Raw genomic sequence first — 6,665 nt, 5'->3', positions numbered from 1 at the left:
GGGTTGTACAAATATGATATTGTATAGTCTTGTAGGCCAAAATCGATCATTGAGAGTGTGATGTCATCAATCTGGGACATTTGGTCCACTGTCAACACCTACAAACCAAAAATTGGACCAAGCATTAAAGATAGTTAGTATATATTGTATTTTTTTGAATTCAAAGTGTACTATTCTATTTTAACATGTTACAAAATTTATACCTTAGGCATCGAAGCTGCAGTTGTAGTAATTGGGGGAGGAGTATGGGATACTGTTGCTGCATCCTGAAATGCATATTATTTGCCCCAATTTAAATCGATGTATAAATGAAAATTCATTTATGTAATTACAAATTTAAAGTGACTAATAAATAAAATGCTATGAATTCAAATCAACACACCTGTGTTTGTCGCTCATGGGAAAACACCATGTCCATCAACTCATCTGTCAACGCGAAATCCTCAGTCGTGCGGGCCTGACATCTACTCCCGCAAATCGTGCAGGATGAGATGTGGATCCATCTGCACCGGCTGCATCATCTATCCCCGAGCATATCCCCGAGAAACTGACACACATATGCTGAATGGGCTCTTTATCACCACTTGGAGCAACTAATGGCTCATCATCCAATACAATAGGGTGTGCTAACGACGTCCCATGCTGGATGATGGCACCAGTCAATGTTGTGGCCACCTGAAAAGTCTGTAGCTCTATCGACTCTTTCAGCTCTACTGGGACATCGTGATGCACCTTGGGTTTGGGTGCTAGGGGGCAGCGACTCTCCACGGGTAATCACCTACGGGGTCGAGGTCTATCTTGGGCAGAGCCACCACCTCTACCATGGAACTCTCTCATGTCAAAATAGTTTGGGCGCACATTGAGCACAAACTCACAATATACTTTTCTCAAAAACTATAATGGCACCTCATAATTATTACAAGGTGGATTATCAAAGACCATCCCCCCACCTCTGCTAAAAAGATTCTTCATCTGCACATTGGTACGCCAATGTATGGGAAACCTCTTGCATTAAGAGGTAATGACTGACCAGTTTTGGGATCAATGAAAAGGGCACAAATTTGTTGTTTACTAATATTTTTGTTTTTTACTCCCTCATATGATAGCCCATCGGCATAGAATTGATAACACCTATCCCTAAATTTTTCCCATTTGGTAATTTATGTGGAAACCGCTATGGCACCACTAGCTAATGTTTTTGGGCTAGTGGCGAGGGATTGATGATGCTCAAGTTCGGATGTTTTCAATTTAACAATCAGTCTATTGATTTTAGACGTATTTTGTCCTAACTGATTAATTAATTGCTTATGTGTTTCAGGTGTGCGGTCAAAAGGGGAATTGGGGGTGTATCTTGTGGGTTTTCAAGAGGTGAATTTGGTTGTTCTTGTTGTGGATTAGAGGAATCTGGTTTTTGAAACAAAAAATGAAAAAACCTAATCAAAATTAATGAAATTAAATTCAAAATGTAAAACAAATTGAACAAATGGGAAAGAAAGACAAAAATAAACAAAAACTAACCTTGATCCATAGTATCTGGAGGAGAAATCTAGCACCCCGTTCACAGTTTAGGAGAGAAAATGAAAAAAAAAAAAAACTAAAAACGAGCTATTCACGGGAAAATAAAACCCAGTTTTTTTGTAATTTTTTTTACAGGCACCGCGTACACAGTTCTTTTGGGATTATTAGCGTGTATGCGCTCATTTTCCTATAAGTAGCGCATACGCACTCATTTTCCTAGAGGTAGCGCATACGTGCTACCTTCTCTAGGCTCAGGAACACCAAACCGAAGTGCGTACGTGGTCATTTCAAATTTTAGAACCGCATATGCGCTGCTTGTTTTTCCATTTTTTTTTTGGGTGGTGTCCACTTTTCTGACCACCATCTTTGTGCACATATCCAAAGGCGAGAAAAAATAGAGGAACCTAACAATAATTCTTTTTGGGCATTCTCGAGTAGACTACCACGCAAAGACAAGGTTGTTGTTGATGCACTAAGAACATTAATTGAAACATTTTGGCATGACAACACAACAGTTTCGCCCAACCAAAGAGATGTTGTTAGAAGGCAAACCGGGTCTATAAATTGTGAGCCACATGCCAAACACTATTTGGATATGATTCAAACTAAATTTTATGAAAGATTCCTTGAAAAGTTTCCTGAAATAAGAATTTCTCAAAGATTTTTTGAAATGGCAAAACCTTTTTATATTAAGATTAATCATGTACGCACCACATGTTGTTGTAGGATGCATATTGAATTTTCCATGCACTATGATATTTTTCATCATATTTGTTCTACTTTGCAAACTAACAATGTTTTGCAAGAATGCAATATACAAGCACCTCCTAAGTTGGTAAGAGAATTTATTTCAAATGTGCTATGTAATAGACATGATGATTGCATTTATTATAAGATGCCTTGTTTGGAAGGTTCTTGTGATATATTTGGTGGTTTACAACATTTACCAAGATATGTACATTTGGAGAGCATACATTAAATTGGTAGGAAACTAGTTTCTTTTGGAAAATACAAGATAGTAATATATGAAGTTAAAGATGGAAAAGATTTAAAGAGATGTGAGCTAGTGAAAAAAGATCTATGTGTAGTTGAATTTATGAAAATATTTCAAGAGAAACTAGTTTATGAGTACATAATGCATACACATGGAGCTTGATGGTTAGATGAACAATTCAAGTTATGTAAGGACACATTTCCTCTTGGAACCATTGTCTCTATCGTTGATTTTGCTGAAAATTATACACTGCAACCTCAAAATGAAGTGCAATCTATGTATTATCATTCTACACAAGTTTCTATTTTTGTACACATAACATGCATGCATGCAGATGATAGCACAGAGGAGGATAGAAAGGTTGCATGAGTGTATCACTTCTACATAAGTGATGATTGTACTCATTTATTGGAGTATGTACAAGGATGCTTTAAAGTTTTCTATGACAATTTAGAGGAAAGAAACATACAATACAACCGACACTTAATATGGTCTAGATAATTGCACTGCACAATTCAAGAATGCAAGGATGTTTTATTGGTTGACAAGGATGCATATGACAAGCGGTGTACAACATTTTTGGAATTTCACAGAGGCTGGACATGGTAAGGGAGAGCACGATGGTGTAGGAGCATGTGTAAAAAGATCCCTAGCTAGAGAAGAATTGAAGTACGAAGGCAGTGCTAAGTTGATAGATGCATAAACAATCGTGTGATGGTGTAACTTTATGATGGGTCCAGGTAATCCAGGTACGTCAATGGTTCATAGATATTTTTGGTTGATCATTTAATCTAACATTGAAAAATATCTAGATTGTTGTACAGTTTCAGGATCGAGTGACATGCGCTCATTTATTAGTTCAAATGTAAGTTCACTAGTAATTTATATGAGACAGATGGTATGTTTTTTCTCTTCATGCATGTATTGTTTGTTGGAAGAATGTGAATCGATGGAGAAACTGTCGTTGTTACCTATACAAAAAATGATCAAAGATTAAATACAATTAATATAATGATAAGTATTGTAAGTTAAAAACAATTAATGTAATATATCAAACAAAAGTGTACCAGATCGTGAGATGCTTCTGCAGTGCACGAAGGAGGGCTCACCATTGATGAAGTGGCTATGGATATTTCTTGTATGAAAAAATATAAGATTATAATTTATCACAAGTTCACATGTACACGTGCATATAATCATGAAATCAAGAAAATAAAGTAGAGATACATATCTTTGCCCTCTCTCTATCCACGAGTGAATCAGGTGCGTTCAACAAATCCACATAGCTCAATGGTCGTTGTACATGCAAAAAAGACAAAAAACACTAATCAATCTACAAACCCCAACTAAGAATTGATTTCAACATTTTCAAACAATTGTACAACTAAAAATGTGTTCAATTACCTTCTTCCCACGTTTTGTCATCTTAGAGGAATCTGCTTAGGACGAGGCTTAGACGCAGAGGGGGTACCCTAAAAAAATAAAATTATCATGAGATATTAGTACAGATAATAGATTAAACATAATTTTAAAAATCTAAAATGAAACGACTTGCATATTCTATTAAAACAATACATAAAAAAGGTTGTACAAAATATGATACTGTATAGCCTTGTCGGCCAAAATCGAGCGCTATGAGCGTGATGTCATCAATCTGGGACATTTGGTCCCCTGTCAACACCTACAAACCAAAAAATAGAACAAGCATTAAAGATAGTATATCTTTTAATTTTTTCAATTCCAAGTGTACTATTCTATTTTAACATGTTACAAAATTTATACCTCAAGCATTGAAGTTGCAGTTGTAGTAACTGTGGGAGGAGTACGGGATACCGCTACTGCATCCTGAAATGCATATTATTTGTATCAATTTAAATCGATGTATAAATGAAAATTCATTTGTAATGACAAATTTAAACTGATTATGAATACATGTGTGTCTGCGGCTTATGGGGAAACAACATCTCCATCAACTCCTCTATCAGTGCCACATCCTCAGCCATGCAGGTCTGACATCTACTCCCACAAATAGTGCTCAAGTGAGATGTAGATCCATCTACAGCGGCCGCGTCATCCATCCCTAAGCATATCCCTGAGCAATTGACACACACATGTTGAATGGGCTCTTTGTCGACACGTGGAGAAACTAGTGACTCATCATCCAGTACAAGAGGGTGTGCTAACTATGTCCCATACTGGATGATGGCACCAGTCAATGTTGTGGCTGCTTGAAGAGTTTGTATCTCCATTGACTCTTTCAAATCTACTGGGACAACCTGATGCACCTTAGGTTTGGGTGCTAGGGGGCAATGATTCTCTGGGGCTACTTGCCCATGGGCTCCAGGTCTATCTTGGGCAAAGCCGCCACCTCTACCATGGAACTCTCTCCTGTCAAAATAGTTTGGCCACACATTGAGGACAAACTCATAGTATACTTTTCTCAAAAAGTACAATGGCACCTCATAATTATTACAAGATGGATCATCAAAGAGCATCCACCACCTCTGCCAAAAAAGATTCTTCATCTGCACATTGGTACACCAATGTATGGGAAACCTCTTTGCATTAAGAGGCAACAACTGCCTAGTTTTAGGATCAACAAAAAGGGTACATATTTGTTGTTTACTAATATTTTTGTTTTTCACTCCCTCGTATGATAACCTACCAGCATAGTATTGACGACACATATCCCTGAAGTTTCTCCATTTTGTAATTTGTGTGGAAATGGTTGTGGCACCACTAGCTAATGTTTTTAGGCTAGTGGCGAGGGATTTACGATGCTCACTTGCTCAGATGTTTTCAATTTATTAATCAGCCTATTTATTTTAGATGTGTTTTTCTCTAACTGATTAATCAATTGCTCTTGTGTTTCAGGTGTAAAGTCAAAAGGAGGAACTGGAGGTGTATTTTGTGTGTTTTGTTCGAGGTTTTCAGGAGGTACATTTTGTTGTTGTTGTGGATTATCAGAATATGGTTTTTGAAACAAAAAACAAAAAACCTAATCAAAATAAATGAAATTAAATTCAAAACATAAAACAAATTGAATAAACGAGAAAGAAAGACAAAAATTAAGAAAAACTAACCTTGATCCATAGCGTTTGGTGGAGAAATGAGGCATCCCGTTCGCGGTTTTGTGGAGGAAAAAACATCATGGTCCCTGGAAAATAGACCCAGTTCTTTTTTAAAAAAAAAAATTTGACAGGTACTGCATATGCGGTTTTTTAAGGCTTATGAGTGCGTACGAGCTCACTTTCCTAAATAAATGCATATGCGCTCACTTTCCTAAAGACAGGGCGTACGCACTCACTTTCCTAAAGACAGCGCGTACGCACTCACTTTCCTAAAGACAGCGTGTACACGCTCACTTTCCTAACACAACGCGTACGCGATATCTTTTTAAGGCTCAGGAACAATGGACCTAAGTGCGTACGAGGTGATTTCAAATTTTAGAATTGCGTTTGCGCTGCTTGTTTTTTCATGTTTTTTTGGGTGGTGTCCACTTTTCTAACCACCATCTTTGTGCACATACCCTTGTTATGATTCATCTATGTTATATAATAGTTTTATTAAGTGTTATATATTGAGTTATATATATTTGTGTGTGTGTGTTACAAGCTAGGGTTGTCGTTGCACGAAAAGATCAACCTATCAATGCCTGATACAACCATTAGACTTATAGAATCCACAGGAGGTTGTTAAACCATATTGTGAATCCCCACGAGAGACGTTGGCCCACTACCAACAATCCCCCTCCTAGCGTCACTCATCGTGTCCTGTGTGATTCGAACCTATGACCAAGCTCTGATACCACTTGTTACAAGCTAGGGTTGCCATTACACCAAAAGATCGACCAGTCAATGCCCGATACAACCACTAGACTTATAGAATCCACAGGAGGTTGTTAAACCATGTCGCGAATCCCCGCGAGGGACGCTGGCTCACTGCCAACTATATATATATATATATATATATATATATATATATATATATATATATATATATATATATATATATATATATATATATATATATATATATATATTAGTTGTTATTCCTTTGGGGTTCCCTGGTGGAGCATTGTACATATATGATGACTGAAATGTGCCAAATATGAATATTACCAAATCAATCATGATCAAATATAGGCATATAT

The sequence above is a fragment of the Cryptomeria japonica genome, chromosome 2 (genome assembly GCF_030272615.1).
Source record: "Cryptomeria japonica chromosome 2, Sugi_1.0, whole genome shotgun sequence".
Classification (NCBI taxonomy): domain Eukaryota; kingdom Viridiplantae; phylum Streptophyta; class Pinopsida; order Cupressales; family Cupressaceae; genus Cryptomeria; species Cryptomeria japonica.
This window is presented reverse-complemented; position numbering follows the sequence as displayed.